The 21,155-nt window shown below is 36.5% G+C and overlaps 1 protein-coding gene across 1 annotated transcript in view; it reads left to right on the plus strand.

The window, feature by feature from the left end:
• LOC134534184 (neuropeptide F receptor-like) overlaps positions 1-20,284 on the plus strand; it is a 358,451-nt gene extending 338,167 nt beyond the window's left edge. The window contains exon 4 of the mRNA XM_063372336.1: positions 20,211-20,284. The gene's annotated coding sequence lies outside the window, so the exon portion shown is untranslated. The remainder of the gene's footprint in view (positions 1-20,210) is intronic.
• Positions 20,285-21,155: the final 871 nt, after the last annotated feature.

Below are 21,155 nucleotides of genomic sequence, written 5' to 3' on the forward strand. Positions count from 1 at the left end.
ATTAAATTAGTGTATTGTCACCGGTCCTCGATAAGTGTACGAAGTTTAGATTAAATCTGTCCGTTTAAAGTGGGTCAAAATCGAGTGCAAATGAGTCGGTTACAAACATACAAACAAACATACAGGTGAAGCTAATATAAAGCGTGTAAACAGCGTGTAAAAAAACAATGTGTACACAATTCCATGTCTTCGCGGGGATCTGAAAACATCGACTGCGTGTGAACAGATTTAAGTAAATAATATATAATAAATAAGAAAATATTTTTAAAAAACGTTTAAAGACCAATATTATAAAATATTTACAAATAAATAAAGCTTCTGTTCGATAAATGCAATTTGTAACAATTGAGTCTAAATTAAATTATAAGGACAAAAGAAGTCATTCATGTTATTATTCAGATATTGTTTATTAAATTTTACTTGACTTACATTAAACATTCTCTGCAAACTATTTTAACCTCATGCTTGACCTTTTCAAAAACCACCAAAATCTCTGCTGGCACCAGATTCACGTTTCACGGTATGGTACGTAGTCTGGGAGCCATATTATCCGCGCATAATTATTGTTGCTACTGCACCGCCTGTTGTGCCGACATTTTCTCTGTGATTTACTGAAGCATTTAGGTTTACTAACGACCGTGACATGAATATACTCTGTGTTCATCGCCTTAAGTGGCTCCAGAAGTAACTTGAGTGTGCTATTAATCTTTGGCTGCGGGCCCACTTGAAGCTTTTACCTCCTTCCTGTTCCTAATTCCAGCATTCTTTCCACACTGGAGTTAATCTCAATGGCACTATCATCTCATTACTCTCACTTTCCACCATGGAATTATATACATATGTATTAATAAATACAGCCATATATTTCGCCATGGATTTATATACATATAGATAACTAGCTAATTCATGTCATGCGTTGCAATGCTTCAATAAATTTCTTTTTTTTTAATTTGTTTGAAGTAGGTACACATTTACAAAGCATCAATCGCTCTAGTTGTCTATGTATATGTCTCTATATCTATACGTCTTTATTCTTCTCCTCTGATATGTCTCTATATATGTAACTCTGTAGCAATGGAAATATTCAAAATATATGTTTTACCTATATATATTTAATGTGTATCTTTTTTACCTGTCACAGGTGTGACACAGGTAATTATATAAAACACGCGCGTGTTCGAATGCAACGTCACGTCAGTATTTCAAAGCAGTCGGAAAACCTTTCGGAGATTTTATATTTTGATCGAATGAACATTTACATTTTCATTAATATATTACAATGGATGTATACATTAATTTATATACATAATACATATATACAGCCCCACGTGCGAATCACCCCTGTCTTAAAAAGAAAAAAAAAAGTTCTTACCTACTTCCAAATGAGCCAAAAAAACTTTAAATTTTGCGGTCTAATAATTCTCGGTCCGTGACCAACGGGAAAATTCCAAACAATTTAAATTTTTAACTGTCAGCTCCCGAAAAAAAATATTCCAAATCGCGAAGCAATTTCAAAGTTTGTGGAGACCTATTATAGGAAGTCCACTGTGGCTAACTGTAGGACCAACCAAAATAGATTTATAGATTTGGTAGATGATCAAAATAGGTCCAGTGACATTTTTTTTCATATCTCCATCGGTTTTAACATACAGCTATAATCATAGAGTTTTACTATCTAGTAGCCGTTGGAAATGCAAAATGTAAATTGAAAAATACATGCACTAAATACGTGTACTAAAATATTTAAGTAATTTTTACACTCAATGAAAATATAAATTCTTTAAAACTGGCAGGTTTGCACGATCGTCTTGGCTCTGAGATGTACGGGAATGGTAGTGTGGGTGGACTATTGAAGGAGTGGGGGGGAGGGGGGGAGCTAGTTTTTGACTGGTCCATCACGGAAGAGGGATAGAACTAGACCACCCCCCGCCCTTTTTCCCCCTCCCACTCTTCGTGGCTCGAACATTAACGCCCTGCTATCGGGTTTCCAGCTCAGCCACTCCGGAGCTCGCTTCCTTCGCAGTGCAGCCAACCTCTCCGCCGAGGAAATAAAAATGAGCCAACAACCCGTGCGGATGACACACTCTCACAGATTTGAAAACAATAACAATCATACTTAGTGACACCACAACATTCTAAAAAAAAAAAAAATGTTTTATTTTGTTGGTGTTCCTTGACATGCGTACAATTGCAAGGAAAATTTTCATACTGGGATGGCATCACTATTAATTTGTTAAAACTTTTATTTTTTAATTTGTCTTGGGATGGAAGATATTAAATTTGTGGATTTTTTTTTTACAAACATTATGGCTGGTTCACGCGTTCGTCACAGAGAAAACCTCAAGAACGGACAATGACATGAAAACACAAACACACAGAAATGAAGCCAAAATCACCACCCGGTGTCAAAAGTTAAATGCATATACATCTGTACAGGGGCGCAAAAACTAAATTTCCAAAGGGGGAGGGGGGCAATATACCTTTTTATAAAGAATCCTGGATCCCCCCTATTGAAGTGGGGGGTCCGGGGGTCTTCCCCCAGGAAAGTTTGTATTTCAAGGTGGAAAATGGTGCTATTTAAGCAGTTTTATTATCTAAAAATTGATTACACAGCACTTTCTTTGCCCCCGTTTGCCCCCACTTCAAGGTTTCAGAAGGGGGGGGGGGCAAAATACCCTTCCCCCCCCCTGTTGTTGCGCCCCTGCACCTGTACACAACAGAGCATTCCGTTGAAACCTACTATGTTCGCCTGTGCTGAAGTATTTTCTGTAATATTGTTTGGTTCCATTGCTGTGTGCAACTGAGCGTCGCTCTGTTGTCCAAATTATCTGTTTAGTATCATCGTTGAGTTCCTCTGTTTGTCGCGGTGTTTTCCAAGGTCTTTTAAGTCGGGATTTACTGTTTTCATTGCAGCTCTTTCGTCATTGTCAGCCAACTGTTTTCATATGTGCTGTGACAATATATTATGTCCATCAAAGAATGTTCCAGTTATAAAATTTACTTATTAGTATTTATAAGCATTGAATATATAATGTATTATATATTATGTTATTATGTAGCCTATTGAATATTATTACATCATATATTATATATGTATTATATTTATTTAATGGTATTAGTATCGACTGTAAGTGTTGTAGAGCGTCGGTTCGACTTCACAATTAAATAGTAACTCAAACTGTTTTAGATAAGCGCATACTGCTTTGCTGTTTTCTCGCTTGCAGCGTGAAAGAATGGCTCTTTCCCCAATTAGTAGAAGGTGAACTTATCGGTGCTGTTCATATTTTTAATTTTTGACATCGGCTTATTTTCTGTGAGTTGATGGGTTACTCTCTTTGCCCGTTCTAAAGGTTTTTCTATGACGTAAATTTGTAAGCCAGCGATAGCGTACGTACAAAAAAAGTTTTAAATCTTAATGAACACTGGTTTAAAAATTATTAAGTGATCTTATTTAGTTGGCTATATCTTTGTTTATTTGCTGGTGCAAAGGCTACTTTGAAAATGAACACACATTTAACAGCTAGTTCGAAAACGTGTTATGCCTCTTCCTTCCACATGCTAGTTTACGTTTCTGCGAAGATTTAGTTATCTGGAATTTAAAAAAAAAAACTCTTCGTCTGTTTGTGCTGAATGCTTTGGGTAAAAGTCCAAACGTTTACTGTTGACGTGAGTCTCATTTACTGCCACAGATTCTGCAGCCATATTTGGAACATCCGTAATACTGAGGGTCTCTTTTACGGAAGACTGTGACATCATACACTAACTTTTATTTATTTATTTATTCAATTTTTGTTCTGTAGATCCCATATGGAGGTAAAGACTCCGGGATATAGAACAAGTCAATTAATACAAATATATACATCCATACAAACAAATTGTACAACCACAAAAACTAAATATTACAGAGTACTTTTACATTTCAAAAGTAAGAAAGAGAGATTAACGCATGGGTGGTGGTTAAATATTTGGAAACTTAAAAAGTTTGTTAATCTTATGATATCGTATTAAGATATAATTAACATCCAAATGATTGAAAATATTGAATATAATGCCCATTGATTAATTAACTTATATTTAAAATACTAGGGGGATAAAATGATAAACACTCTTCGCCTCACTTGAAATTCAGTTCTTAATATCTTAAAGACTATGACATACATACGTTGTTATAATATGTGCGAATAGTTTCGTTTATAAAAATGGCTAAGAGTTTACATATTTTCAAATAAGAAATATAACACAAATTCTAATTTGTTTCGTAAAGTTTCAATAAACAAATTAAAGCCTCATATTTTGTATTCTGTGTTTCAAGTTATTATTTGTTGAATGCATTTATTAACTCTGCGCTATTTTAATACACTAATACTATGAAAAAACTCAGCACATCAAATACTGCTGCACGTTTTCTATGGCTTTAAATATGTAAAAGTGTTCTTAAATACCTATAAATCTTTTTACCACAAGAATCTAACTTTATTACATGAAGTCATATATTTTGGGGAAATAACTGTTGAATGTTGGTTGCACCATTCGATTTGCTTTAACACTTTCATACATTTTAATTGCCAACCAATGATATGAACGACACCATTTAAAAATTTATGTTCAATCTAAGCTTCGTCTGAGTTTAAATTTGTGTGTTTAGATTACTGCGAACAGTCTACAAAGTTATTTTCTTAGAAATATCGGATGTAGGGGAGAAATAATTCTGTAGTATGATGACGTTAATAAACTTTCGAAATTACGTTTTATTTCCTGTCAAAGGAGGGACTCGGAGGTCAAAAAGATTTGCATTACTTACTATTTTTTTTACAGAATTCATGAAATAAATTATTTCATACACAACGCAGTAAAAGCCGTGCAACTTCTTTTATTAGCCAATATATTTCCACAGAACTTAAACTCACTTGTTAAAGGTTCGAATCTAGAAGGTTTGCCCATACAGGCAGCCGTTATCGAAAAGAACCCATAAGCTGAAATGTAGTAGTTCCATAATTTTTTTTCTTGAAGAAAGCACAAAGGACAGAGAAATGTCCATCTTGATTCCGGAAGTTTTAAAGGGAGTTCAGTTACTTACACAAATAAAATCTCCTAATCGTACAACTTCGGGGTAGTTTTTTTTTTTTTTTGGGGAATCTTAATGATTGTATTTCAAATGTGACTGATCATGAGGCTACATGGCTCCAACTTGCTATAATTGCTCCATTAGTCAGCGAGAGTTAATTTATCTTTTACAAGAAACTTGCAACTAGTTCCTAATTCTGTCAACTGATGGCGCCACGTGTTGTGTTGAGGTAGATATTATTTATTTTTTATGTGGGATGCGGGTTTATCTCTCAAGGTCGCCAGAGGAGGGCTTCACTAGACATCAAGAAGAAGGAAGTTCGTATTGCATGTATTTGTTTCTCAACTGTCTCAAAGCACAGTAATCGACTCAGCAATGTATGCTATATTTCGTTTGAATTTCACATGATGAAATATATTGTAAAAGCTGATTTGGTAACAGGAATTTGCCAACCAAACGAAACTCTGAATACAATCACATGTCTAATTTCGAAGAAAAAAAAATTAATGCAGCAATTGTTTTCTCAGAAATAACCTGAAGCACACGTAGAACACCAACAGAAGTCTTATAAACCCAGCTCAATGAATATATTTATATGTATGCTTGCATATTTAATATAATAATTTGCCTAGGATAGTTATATACATTTTATACATATGCATATTTCTAACAGATATATACTAAGCCTATTATTATGCTATGCATGTGTTTTCATGTTTCAAATACTCTCGTACTTAATACAAAAACTCGAGACAAGAAAGTTGATGTATAATTCTTTAAAATTATGTGGGGTGAGATAAATATAAACAAATTGTGTTTTTAACTACGTGTCTAGAAACAAATCATACGTAGTTTTCGCACCCACCACTATAATTTGTTCCTAGTGCAGGTACGTTGACTAGTGAATCATTTAATTAGCGAACCGAAATTTTAAACTGTATAGTGAAACGGCTGAGATAAACACGAAAAAGACTTGAAAAAATATTAAATCCCGGCTTTGGACCTGATTTTCGACACATTTTTTATATAGGGCCTATATTGTTAAAATTCACTAATTTGTTAATACTATAAAGTTTCCCTTTGTATTTTTGAACTTTGGTTCACGCCATCCGCCACAGATTGCAGCACTGTAATTACACATATCCGTTCCGTGCAACGTCCGTTCCATTCACGAAATTACTTCTACCAAATGCCGTACCCCGAGAGTTAAGATGTTACACATAAAAAAATAAGTTACAACTAAAAATTTAATAATTATAACCGTATTTTTGACCTAAGCCATTGTAAGTATACACTGTGTGACATCGCGGAAACAAATATTACTGCCAAACAAAAATAGTTACGCAAAACACACAGAAAAAACAAGTCAAAATCAGCCGATGTCAAAAATGCATAGACAGCACACAGAACTAACTCTGTGGAAGGAATTATAACGATATCACAGCACAGATGAAACCATGGGGCTGGCAAGAACAGTAAATACAGACAACAACCTTAGACAGCTCAACGACAAACAAAAGAACCCAACGACGATTCAAAAACAAAATTATCTGGACAATATACGAACGAACAAACCAACGGAATTCTGTGTGCGATCCATTACTTCACCATTTGACATCGGCTGATTTTAGTTTGTTTTTTTTTCCTTCGTGTGTTTGTGTTAAACATCTTTTTTTGTCAGTTCTTCAGTTCTTTTCTATGACACTGTGTAAACTTGTAATGGAGTATATCCGAAATTATTTTTTTGAATCAGCCTTCTTTTTTGCAATAATCATTCAACAAAACGCCAAAATTTAAGATTCGTATTTTTCTTTTTTCTTTTTTCATGTTGGCGCGTTGTCCCTGTTATCAACCAGAACCCGAATCCCGGCTTATCCCTTTTCTCCGGACAAAATCTCTCCCCGGGAGAGATCTTAAAAACCTTTTCGGTGATCGATCTTAACTACTGTCAGCGCTGGCGACGCGACGCAGAAAGCATTTGTCAGCGGCGAAAGCCATTCATCACATCCAAGTGACCCGTGTTTTCAACGGGGGAAAGAGAGAGAGAGAGAGAGAGAGAGAGAGAGAGAGAGAGAGAGAGAATGGAAAAAATATGGCAAGACGGAGAACGGAAGAAGCTCGTCGACCCACACGTCGACCTATCGAAATATTTGCACGGTGGAACGAATCTGCGGCATCCGTGGCTGGCGAGGGTCTGTGACGGGACTCCCATTTTTCCCTCGTGGGCGTAATCGTAGGTGAAAAAAAAAAATGTTTATTTGAGAAATTATTATTTTAAAGTAAAAGTTTTGCGTGTTAAGTTTTTTTTTTCTTTCGCAATAGTTTACTAATTTAATGGAAATAAAAGTTAGTAATTTGATGATTAGACACACAAAAATTACAGGGTGTTTAATAATAATGTCCCAGTTTCAATGGCATATTATAACATTAAATTTATACTACTTATAACAAATATTACATCAGTACTGAAGACAGAATAACATAGTTTTTCTTACGAATGTTCAATATAAGCATCTTAAGGTATACGGCACACATCAAACCTGAACTCCAATAAATTGTTCCCACACTTTGTCCAGCCTGGAATTACAGATTCACTCTTAGCAAATTGCAGAACACAAAACGCTTTACCCTCAGTAGTCGCCATTTTGCGCAGGTGGCGCTGCGAGCGAGAAAACAACAAAGCAGTACTCGCGCATGCGCTTATCTAAAACTGTTTGAGTTACACTTTAATGGTGACCTTAGTGATCATCGGTGTTGTCATTGTCATAATATCTGTTTTTTCTTCATCGTTGTGTTCGTATATTTGCTGCGCTATCCAAGTTCTGTTGTCTTCCTGCATTCACTATTATTGTTGTAACTGTCTCGTCGTTGTTAGCCCGCTGTGTTCGTCTGCGCCGTTATTATATTTTCATGTCTGAATTCCTGCGACGGAATTCTTGTGCTGTCTGATGTTTAAGTTTGAACGTATTTGTCTGTGTTGTCGTCATTTTTTTGTCCATAATACCTTTTCAGGTTCAGCGTTGGCTTTATCTGTTTGACATCAGCTGTGATTTGGACTTGTTTTCTGTGGGTTTATGTTTTCATTTTTATTTCTAATTATGCATTTATGAATTTTTTTCCCCCATGACAAAACAGTTCAAAACTGCAATGGCGTGTGTCCAAGGAACTAATGTGTTCGGTTGGGGACATGCGGACCCTCTGTGCTTTCCACGCCCTTTTGCAGTCCGAGCGAACTAGGCCGTAGTCTCGGGAGAGGACAGAACCAAGCGCGCCAGCTCCCCCCACGGCCGGTGCGATCCAGCAAGATACGTCCTGCGCTCCTCGAATGAAATTGGACGTGACTTAAAAGAGAAGCATCGACGACGTGACGAAAGAAAAACACGGCAACCACTAAAATCCCCGTTCCACAATCCCGCGGATGCGTAAAATAACCGGAAACGGATCACGGTCTCGCGAAGATATTTTACGTTGCACTATCAGTCTGCCGCTTCTGCAATGCAAGGGAACGTAACTAATGGCAACCAATGAGAATAGATTTAATGGTACGAAAAATTTAGAGGTGCAAAACATAGAACCGTAAGAATTTACATATATACCAAAAATAGACAAGAGAGAATGATGGAAAACTTTACATTCTTTGCAGTTGACACAATTTTTAACGTGTTTGAAACGTGAGCAAACATGGCTACCATAGCGGCCAAATACTCGGATTCTATTGGTCGCACGGTGCAACGTAAACGGAAGAGCTGGGCATTGCCGAGCCAATCCGTACGGATCCGTGTCCACATGTCCGTTTACGTAATCCGTGCCATTGCAGATCGGGCCTTAGTTGCTACTTCACGTGGTTTTATTGTCGATGGCAACAATTTGTCGGAGTTAAAATGGTAGATAAGATACCATAGTAACAAACACGTTAAAAAAATTCTCTACTATATTTGACGGCAAGAAGTACATAGGAGGAAGTATAGTGTAAATGTGTCTAATCACCTTTTCTTTTATCTGTCCAAAATTAAAGTTGCTAAATTCCGTTTTATTAAATTTTTCAACAATACTAACACACCATAAAGAACCCTATATTTTGTAGCATCATTACTTTCACAATTAATTATTCCGGTGGTGTAAGTTTTACTTTTAGCTTGTGCTTCCAAGCATAACAGATAATCTAGTATTATTTTCTCTCCAGTGTTAAATTTCATTCCAAAGTTTCCACACGATTTTATTTATATTTTTGTTGTGGTTAGAAGTAAAAGGTTAAGTCAAACGTGAAAGCTGTTACTAGCTCCCTTAGTTCATGTTTCCAGGCCTACATAGCTACATTTACTACTGAATAACGCCTTAAAATACTTATTTTGCAAAAGGCTTCACTCATCAACTTAGTTTTTGCGTATAGTCACAGACAAAATAAAAGTATTATCAACAACAATAATTTTATTTCAGAAATTGGAAATATTTTTGCTAATATTTATTCATTAATATATTCTTTGGGATAAGTTATTTTCAATGTTTCTCGGTAATAATGCAAGTATGACAATTATAGCCCATATAGCCCATTTGTATTGAACTGGCATGCTTTATTGGTTTTTTTTACTTCAAATATGTTTTATGCAAGTAACGTATAAATATTCAGAGATAATTTTCCAAATATTAATTAAATTCCTACGTTATTCTCCCTAAACAGTTTTGCTAATGAACTTTTGTGGTTTTTATTGTCTCTAAAATGTATAAAAGTGTGGTAAAAATACTGACTGAACAGATACATGAAAGAATAAATTATGCAGCGAAAATATTCCAAAATAGTGCAAATATTGACTTCAATAGTGAATTAAAATATGGAAAACAAATAGTTTATTATTTTATTAGTATTTTTCTTGAACTGGAATTAAATATAAGAGAACATAAATACCTATAGCAGTATCCAGTCGAGAGAAAAAACAGTGTAACTAACGAACCAGCAACAACATGGCAAACTTAAAAGCTTGGTGAAGTGGATTTCAGCCATTGCTGGAGAAGTTAACTTTTTTTACGGGGAAATTACGAGAAGTTTACGTGCCTCGCTTGGAACATGCTTGAAAAAAATGCTCTCCCGCTTCTTTCAAAACTTCTTGCTAGTTAACGAAAGTTTTAACTGTGCGATGTCCTAAACAAAGAAGATTATTAAAGGTCTGATACGTAGTTTGACCTTCTAAAAAGTTACAGAACATGGGAAACTTTGGCGCTGCACAGGTGGTCTCGTACTTCATCAGATCATTAAAAACTTTTTAGTACAATATGTTCCTTCTCAGAGCCAATTAATTTTTTAACAAACGTTAAATGTTATAGAAAAAATTGCACATTTAACCTCACCAAAAATTTGTTGGTGTTGAATTTTAGTTATATAGCCTATAAGTTGTTAAATGTATTCACTAGGCCTACGCTGTAGCATTGAAAAAAAGAAAAAGAAAACTGATCAGAAGATTTGGCTGGAGATCATTTCAAACTGCTCCACGTGAATCAGTAAAATGGTACTCATTGTTTCATTAACAATTTTTGCACTGATTTATCTATTATGAGTACTAGTTTTGCAGGATTTCCATGAATTTGGCAGTTTATTCCTCAATCCTCAGAATCTATTGTCAGCGAAGTCCGCTGATTTGACTGTAAGTAGAGATTTGCTAACTGAAATCATCGTGAAGAACATTTCGCTGAATGAATTTTTTTTATCTGGAGTGTACGTGTGAAAGTTCCATGTGCCGATTCTCATTGTTGCTGCGGTCATTGCCATGCCCTGCGAACGCTAGACGTCAAGAGCGGGCGGTAATGGGTGTCCGCTAGTGTAGCTCCGCCCACCACTCATTTTACGAGCCGGCCCGGCTTTTGAAAGCCCCCTTCTAACGGGAACTGAAGGGGGGAAGAGGGCTGGGGTTATGTATCACGCTTCACGACCCCGTGCTACATGCTTCACCTCGTATCAGCCCGGCGTGGTCGGCCCTGGTGCGCGGCCCTGTAGCAGGGATGACGGGACGACAGGGATGGGTGAGCTGACGCGCGGCCCTGTAGCAGGGATGACAGACTGACGCGCGGCCCTGTAGCGTGTACAGGAGTAAAGGTGGGTTTACGATTGAAAATTAAGAATTAAGACTTAAGACTTAGTCGTGTACTTACCATATGACTATGTAAACTAGTGGAATGGTTTATGATTGTCGTGTGTGAATTTTAACGGGTCGTGTGCGAACCATATGATGACTTAAGACTTAACAGAAATGGTTATATTTTATATTTTTCGTTAAGACTTAAGGGAAGCGACCAATCACAACAAACCGGAACCTTTCAACCGGAAGTTTATGTCTTATTATTGGACCGAGCGAGGTAGTATTTTGGGTTATAATTCGTATATTTGTCATTTGTAATTATCATCCAAAATAGATATCCCATTTGTCAATAACCTATTTCAAACCTGCTTCTCCGTTTCGAACAATGGCCGACCATGTGTTTTGTGCTGTGATTGGTTAGAATTAACGACTTCTATGTCAATCATAAACTGGAAAATGTAGTTTTGACTTAATCGTGTGCTCGATGTTAAGTTATAATTCTTAAGGAAATCAATCGTAAACCCAGCTGAAGGCCCAACATCTTGAGCAGGGATGACAGACGCACGGCCCTATAACAGGGATGGCGGGACGACACGCGGCCCTGTAGCAGGGATGACGGGACGACACGCGGCCCTGTAGCAGGGATGACAAGTCAATTTATGACGCATCTCCGGTGCATTCCGGAGGGTTATTAGATGCATGGAGTTAGACATTGTTAGGAGACGGCATGCTATGACGTAGTTTAATTCAATATTTTTTTACCTGGCCGTCGCCATATTGGAACGCCCAAAACATTGCAGAAATGGTGCTTGACCACGTCTGATGAGGGTTAGTAAATAAGGATTTGAATCTCAGTCGTTAGAAGCAGTTATTTCCGTAAAATACAGTCGCTCAGAACTGTTTCCCCCAATGCAAACACTACAATTCAGCCAATGTTTTGGGCATCTCACTAACATGGTGGAGAGAATTAGCTGAAAAATACAACAGTTTCGTCCGGTTACCATGTAATCTCACACACTTGGCCACTTTCTGGTTGGATACACCAGTTCAGGGAAGATCTAGGATTGTTTCCTGGAAGGAACAGAGAGCAAAAAAATAAACTAATTTGAGAGTCGCGCCGTACCCCTTCAAACATGTTGTCCCCGTTCACGTTTTTCGGAACTTGTTCTGCTCTAAGGACAGTATTTTTGCGTGCAGTACAACGTGATAATCCTTCACGAGATCACTGATGCCATCCGGCTGCAGGCAGCATTGCCAAATCTGTGTGCGGAGCTGGTTAGATCACGCGCGGTGATCAGCAGCGCTGGGCTGGTGTAAATACACTCCATGTGATCATGAAATCAGAACGCAGCCATCGATCGCCCCCAAAGGGACCGTGTTCGCACACAGCCCGGTCTGACGTAGAAACACCAGCCTTGTCCGAATGGCGCAGTTAACGACGCTGTCATGCCGGAGACGCAACAGAATGACCGGCGCAACGCTAATATAATAACTTTACAACCAACCACGTTCACTTACCACGTCTCCGGCGTCAGCGCGATAGATTTTCAGATCGAAAGTGTTCCTGTTGCCATTGCGTCGTGGGAATTTCCGAATGATGTGTAGACTAGATCATTGCTAATACAGTTGCTGTTTTGAGTATTTTCCAGTATTGTTTGCTTAATTCATTTGGCTCATTTTTAAAATGTGTTCACGTACAATGGCATGATTTGTTTTAAAAAAAGGGGGGGGGGGGGGTTTGTCTGTAAAGTCGGTTTACGGACGATAATTTTACGTGATAACGTCATAAGAAAACATTGATGAAAAATTGCATACTTTTTAATTTTCAAGTATTATTTACAGTTTTTGCAAATTTAATTTAAATAATTTGTTTAAATATAATCACGAACAATTAGTTAGGTAGGCCTATATATATAAATTGAAATCAAATCAATGTCTGTAAATTGTTAGTTCGAAATTACGAAATTAGACAAATAAATCAACCTATTTAATTTGCTGCTTTTAAAAAGCCCGTCTTAACCTGTTTGATATTATAGATTTTCTCGCACGGTGGTTTGGCCGGTTCTTGCACGCTTGCCTCAGGCGGAACGTGACAATGAGTCACGATTTTTCGTGCGTGCAGCCGGCGTTCATCGATTTATAAGACGTCACGTCAAAATATATATTTATATGTATACATCTTAGTTCTCGGTATAAGGCATTTGGTGGGATTAATTCCGTGAAAATATTGTCCGTTTTTTTCAGAACACCCAATTCCATTTCTACACCATTGGCCCGATGTTTTCCATCCCTAGGCTCTATTTGATGTATTTGTGGGGAAGTAAATTGTGCAATATTACGGCATTTATTGTGTTCATAAAAATTTACATATACCTGTTTACCTTTTTAAGTCGACAAAGTTTTCGGTGTCTTCGGTCCATGAAACGAAAAACTAAGTAAAAAAAAAGTATATGAAGTCCTTTCTTGTTAACGACTGCAACAGGCAGCCTTTCTTGCTAATGTAGGTTATGTATTAACAGTCAAAATCAGCGTAATTATGGATTCGCTTTTTTTTTCTGCCAAGAGGAGATAGCTCTAGCGACCAGCGCACTAGCTTCATTCGTATGTAGTCTCCGGTAGTTTTTTCTTGGGATCGGTTACATGGTGTTCTTTCTGTCCTCCCCTTTTGGCTCGTCGTTCCTAGTCGACTATTCCTCCCGGAAGCAGGGGAGGGTATTAGCATACCCCTCCTCTTCAGCCGACAAGTACCTCGCGTTCCCGTTTTCAACCCTCTGATCCTCCGCCCCCCCCCCCCCTCCCTCTAAACCCCGCTCTGTGAGTAGCTACCGAAATTTGAGCACGAAGCGAACCCAGGCTCGTTCGAGCGTCGGGCGAAAACCGGAAGAGAAAAAAAAAATAAAATAAAAGACAGGCTAAAATCTGGCATATTCATTTCCTGGACATGTCGCGCGCTGTTCTCTTCGTAAAGCAAACCCCTTCTTTCCACTCTCGGTGTTTCCCCCACCACTTACTCGTTCTCTCTCTCTCTCTCTCTCTCTCTCTCATCACGTCTGCTTGTGCGGTGGCGTCAGCTGCCGCGGAACGCGCGTCAACGCTTCGCGAATTGGCAGTCGGGTAAAAAAAATGGCGGCCAAGCTGCGAAATTCGTCGACGGTTGTAAAATACTACCAGCAGCTTGCAACACCTTCTATATGTATATATATATATATGTGTATATATATATATATATATATATTCAACCCTTTAACTCGGCGTTCTATGTACGTAGCTAAATAAAAAAAAATATCCGACCACATTCGGTTCTATGCTGGAAACCCGGGTAAGACATATGTGCATGCGGCGTTTTCGACTATATTAAGTTATGTTAAGTTTATAAGCATAAAAAGGTTTTATTTTTTTGTTTATACAAGTTTGAATTTAATACCGTATACAATTATTGTGCTTTAAGAAAATTACACTTACTTCGAATGATATTATTGCTTGGTTATAGCCTGTTGTTTTAGTGTAGGTAGTATATTTCATTGAATAAATTTAATAAAATTACAGTTTTTTTAAGTTAAATATCGATCTGTGTTTAGTTCATAAAATCTTTGTTAAGGCTCAGTTCATTTTTATAACATAGACACATTTTAAAATATATGTGGGCTGGGTATAATTTGAATTTCGTCAAAAATTCGTTAAGGGTTTTTAAATTGAGTATACTTTGTTTTCATTAACCGTATTGCTGAAAATTTACACTGAGCCCTTTAAAAACATAATACCCGAAGATGCTTAGCCTCGTATCTCAAAATAAAAAGTTGTTCAGGAGGTTTTCATTTAAAACCAAAAAAATATGCTTGGAAAAAAATGTAAACGAGTCTTTCAGTAGTCGCCAGTGATGCGCAACATCTAACCTCGACAACGAGCAAATTTATGTGTTCTCGTGTTCCAAATAAACGTATAATACGAAAATCGGACACGAAATTCAATGCGGAACCCTTCAAAATAATACCGAGCCTGAAAAATATACGAACATTGTTGTTTCAGCTACATTTCTTGAAGCGAATCACACGTAGTTTCCGCAACCACCGCTAGAATTCGCTGCCGGAGCAGCTACGTCAACCATAGAACCATTTGATTTGCAGAGCGAAAGGTTCAACGATATAATGAAACGGTTTCGATAAAAGCGAAGGAAAAAACTTGGAAAAAAAAATACTGAGCCAAGGCTTTGAACCAGATTTACGACAAGGAATTATTTTTCAAATACGGCTAATCTTGTCAAAGATAACCAAACTAAAAACGCGATAATGCAAGGATTTATCTATTTTACGATCGTAGAGTATTTTAAATAACGCTTATTTAAACTAACGTTTCATTTTAGTTACGATGGCCTAATTTACCCTCTAAAGTAATCGGCTAGGACCGATTAGACGTAGGTACCTTGCCAACAAACTTGATGTGTCTAGCCAACAACTGGTCGTGCCTTGTCGTTGATATCGTTGATAAGTGATCGTGCCTGGCTGATAACTGGACATGTCAGAGACAAACTGAATGTGCCACTACTGTATACTACACGGACAGTACTAACCTTAACCTTTTACTTCGGTAAGCTTCGGAGCTGTTCGGATTGTGGTTGTCGTTTCCATCCCTGTGACCTTAAGGCTACCCTTGGTCTATAAATAGAGGCATATAAATATTCATTTGACGGATTTGCGGATTCATTGAACGACTGCTGTAACTTTAAATTTCGTTCGTTTTTTACAAATGATACGATTAGGTTACAAGTGTACTTTTTACCACGCCGTTAGGTAACCTAAAGCATTAATAAATAAACAAGAAATGGACTTTAGAACCATGGCGGTATACACAAATGGAGGTCTGTTATATATTTGAAGTCTCACTGAATCAAACCATAGCTCTATAAGGGATAATGCCAGAATTTTATTTGATCTAATAAATTCCATAATGAATTAAAGATGGTCAAAGAAACACTATGACGACAAATAATCCAGGAATTGCCATCAAACTTCATTATAACCAAAAATATATTTCATTTTCAGTTGGAAAGAGAATTGGATGTTGTTTTTATGTTGATTTCGATTATTAATATTATGATGGTAAAAATATCCCTCAACTACTTACATCCATTTTTTGAATAACTTTAAACCAGCAGAGATTAACATGGTTTCTCGCTATAAAAGTAACCAATAAGATTTTAAAAAAAGAGGAGTTTTCAAGATACATTTTTTAATCTACTAAATACCTTTTGATTTTCACATGAATTTTGCATCTAAAAATGACAATATTGAAGTGTTTAGTTATTCAATAAAGTTAATAATACAGTAGGTAAAGACAAAAAATTCAATTTAATAATGAAATATTTACATCGAGATAATTATGAAATTCTATTTATATAATAAGGGTTCTCGATTGACAAAATAATTACAGGGCACTCATTGAACCAGAGACATTTCAGATTCTCTTTTTACAACAAAAGGTTTGGATGTGGTTATGAGATATTTATTTAATATAACCTTAATGCAATAGAAAGGGAAATATAATTTTATTATGTTCAATGGTATCTGCAGATATTTAATTACGTTTTCATGTGACTGTGTGTATGTGTGTGTGTGCGGTGTTTGATTTCGGGTGAGTATTTTTGTGCTACAACCTTTTTGTCTCCACCCCTTTTTTTTTCAATCTCGTTCTCATTAAAAACTTTCATACATATCCGTTATTCAGCGAGACATGACTTCAAAATTTTTAATTTTGAGCTCTCAATGCATTCCATTTGAGTGACTTCGTTTTATTGAAATATTATTACAGGCGGTTATTATAAGGAATCGTGTTACGACAGACAAAAGCTCAATGTCGATTTCATTCGAAAATAAATTTTTATCCGTGATAAAAAAAATATATATTTCTTTTAATGTTTTTTTTTTCATGAAATTGCGTATCTGATACTCCAATTATTCTCAGGCTGAATAAAAGGCTTGTTAGATTACATTATTCTGTATGAAGTATTTTCCCGCGTCGTATGAATAGAAGATAATTATTTCTTATAAACGTACAGAGAAAATACGGTGTCCCATGTACATTCCAATCCGGTGCTGAAGGAAAAGACAAGGACAACAAAAAATCCTGATATCATTTAAGAAGCACTTTTAAAGTAACCTTTAGACTGAAGGGTCCTTTAAAGACGTTTTAGGAAACAGTCTTTAAAATGTTTTAGTGGTTAGGTTTTAAGATGCATAATTACGTTATAATTAAAAATGTTATGCTATTTTTGAAGTCAAAAGTTTTTGCTGAGGGGGCTACAATTTTCTAGCGTTACGAAAATTCCGGTCGCATGAGGGGAAGAGTTAGGTACGTGGTGGGGGAACCGGTAGAGGAGGAGAGTGCGTCAGCGGCGACGCCACTCCAACGCATGCACATGCGGTCGAATGGGGGACAAGCGTAGCATGCTATATGCTAGTTGTAACGGCCAGGAGGGGAGACGGCAGGGGAGAGGCATAAATGACGCAGCAGTGATGCTACTGAATTCTCGTAACGCTGCTTGTGTTTGTCTACTCCTCAGTTTTCGTAACGGCTAACGATTTATGCCCCCATATGTCTTTTATTTCATTTAAAGTATCTACAATTAATTATTGGTGTGGAAAAGAGTTATTGATTAGTGCAATCAACTTTACAAGTATCATTATTTTTATTTGAATAATGTGACTGAAAATGTAAAAAAATTTATCTCTATCCATACCGAATAAACCAGAAGTTTCACTTCTGTAAGGCCAGGACTCCACGCACACGGTTTTTATGAGTTTTCATGATGATATATTTTTGAAAAGAAAAAAACATTCATATTTTATTAATCAAATCACTTATCACAATAAAAACTTATTATACGTGAATTCTCAAAAAAAAATTAAAAAGTATCCATGCAAAGAATCTTTTAAACTTCTTAAATATGGAAGACCAAAAATCAGTTAAATTATTCATCTTACAATTATTATTCTTCACGTATAAATAGAACACAGTTATATTAACCTACTCCTCTACTTGAAAATAAACATTCCTAGCGATATTTAAAACGTTTGCTTTAAAAAATTGTTGCGATTCCATGGAAACATAAAAACCAAAAATAATTTTCAAACACAAATGCATCAATCTTTGGTTGCATAATTTAACTGATGATGGGATTTCTATAATATAAAGGGGTTTTCTTTCATGTGGCAATTTATCTATGAATATTTTCTTTTAATGGTAATTTAAATTTTATACATTTTTGAATAAACGTAAACTCATTTTCCCTTTAAAAATTTTTCTCTTTAAAAAATTAAGCATTTAAAACTGTTCATATATATATTTTAATTTTGTTTTCTCTGTGTCATGACATATTTATTATAGTTAAGATACCGCATACAGCTTGAAGAGACAGTAGCACTTACACACAAGATTGCTTTTGTTTGTTAAATTTCCCTAAAGACTTAAGAGGCCACTCCAGTGTTTCAGGGGCACTACGCAACCCGCGTTAACCTCATAAGATTCAATGTTATTTTCATTTTGCTTATAAATTATTAACTAATATAGATTTCGAAATGATGCTTGCTTGATATGTAAGACAACGATGCTCATATCAAAGCCCCTTTCTTCAAAAACGTGCATAAATTATGGTTCAAACCTAGACAATACACCTATGCATATTAGTAAAGATTAGTATAAAACCATAATTTATGCACGTTTTTTAAGAAAGGGGCTTTGATAAGAGCATCGTTGTCATACATATAAAGCAAGTATCATTTCGAAATCTATATTAGTTAATTAGTTATAAGCAAAATGAAAATAGTATTGAATCTTATGAAGTTAACGCGGGTTGCGTAGTGCCCCCGAAACACTGGAGTGGCCTCTTAAGCTAGGTGCACAATTTAAAAAAAAACAGTAACAGTAGGTCGTGCGCACAATAATTTCCGCCATTTTTTCCAACCTACTGGTTCACAATAAGGCATAGGACGGTCGTGTTTATGGGAGACATGCGCATAGAAGGGAAATGAATATATTTTATTTCTGATACGGACGCATGGCACAACAACCAATGAAAGTAGAGTAGGAAGCCATTTTGGCTTATATGTATTTATCCATCTAATTGAGGCAAGAAATTTTCGAGGTATTGTAATGCTCAGGTGTGATTCCTGCTTTAAAAATGAATTAATATTTAAAATTATGATTCACTAAAGAAATTAACTTAATAATTATTTACATGTTCGAAAACTGTACTCAATAATTTGCTGGTCAGAGGTTGCAGGGTAAATCATTTGGTAGTTAAATATAGTTACTAATATTGCCAACAGATGTCGGATACATCGCGAAATTTCATTGGTCGAAACGAACAGAAAGATTTCGATATTGTGAACCGACTTCGCAGACACGAGTGCGCGCGATCTGCCGTGTGCTGGTTTTTGACGTGACAACGTCTAATAAATCGATGAACGCCGGCTGCACGCACGAAAAAATGTCCCGTTACGCACATTTTCCCGTTACGCTGTGTCCCGTTACGCTCATTGTACGCTTGCGCAGCATCTATCTCTCTTCCACTCGATTGGAACAACCATCGATTTGACTTTTTCGAGGCACATTAAACTTGAAACACTCCCATTCGTTTCCTTCTTTTCCTATCATCGTCCTATCCTTAACAGAATAACAAAGATTGGAAGAAGTTAAATATCAAACATGTATAACAGTTATAGTTAAAATAATCTCTTCGTTAAAGTAATAAACATATTTGAATTAATGAGTGCAAATAAAAGTAAATTTATCGATTAAATTGTAGATTTCATTTCATTTCTTCTTTGTGTCCATACAAAATAGTGATAATTCAAAAAAAAAATGATTCATTTTTATTCATAAAAGTATGCAATAGTTTCATCAATGTTTTGTTACTACGTTGTCACGTTAAAACTATCGTCCGTAAACCGACTTTACAGACAACCAATTTTTTTTTTTTTTTTTTTTTTTTAATCGTGAGCCGGGCCTCGGCGTGAATGTGTGCATGTGTGAATGGAGTGTGGAGGGAAGGGACTGAGAGGGTGTTTGTTGCCCCCCTACAGCCGCGGCGCCAGCGACCCTCCAGCCAGGCGGCCGCAAGGCGAACAGCGCGCGGGGCAGGCGCGGGCGCGACCGGCTCCAGCACGCAACTGTGAGTCGGCGACCGCCGCGCAGGGTGTCCACAAAGGAAAAAAAAAAAATATATTTCGTAACAACTTAGGCGAGAAAAAAAGTACTAGATTTGAAAAAAAAATGTACTAAATTATAATTTGTTATGGTTTTAACAATTTAGGAAGTTATCATGACATTTCAATGCTCGAACTTAATTATCACACACATACATTCCATAGTTTTTTTTTAAAAAACAATTATACTTAATAATAAAACATATTTGAGTTACTGTAATATTATTATATTAAAGAAAAAAGTACTAGATCTGAGCGTAAATGTACTAGACCACTAAAAAGCTTATAAAATACTAGATCTAGTACGAAAGTACTAATTGTGGACACCCTGCCGCCGCGCGGGCTTTACTTCGTCCGGGGCAGAATACCTCCCCTTCTCCCTCACCCAAACAACCCCCCTCCTCCCTCACCGGACCTAAACGTACCAGGCATTGCTTGGTTTTACATCCGTGTAGTTACCCTCGCTTCGCTCGGGCGAAGCCACCCAACTCCTATCAAAACAGGAACCTTGAGTCCCTTTTGAAGGTCCAGAACAGCCTGGGACATTCTAGAATATTCCCCGAACATCCTGGAATATTTTACAACATAATCCAAAATTCTTGAACAATTTAGAAACTTCTAGAATATCCTGGAATATTCTCGAACATTTTACACAATTATCCAACATGCTAGAACATTCTTGAACATTTTACAGCATTATACAACATTCTAGAACATGATTGAACATTCTGGAACCTTCTAGAATATCCTGGAAAATGATAAAAAAACATTTTGTAACATTTTACATTCTCCAACATTCTATAACATTATGGAACCCTAATT

This window comes from Bacillus rossius, chromosome 7 (assembly GCF_032445375.1).
Source record: "Bacillus rossius redtenbacheri isolate Brsri chromosome 7, Brsri_v3, whole genome shotgun sequence".
NCBI classification, from domain to species: domain Eukaryota; kingdom Metazoa; phylum Arthropoda; class Insecta; order Phasmatodea; family Bacillidae; genus Bacillus; species Bacillus rossius.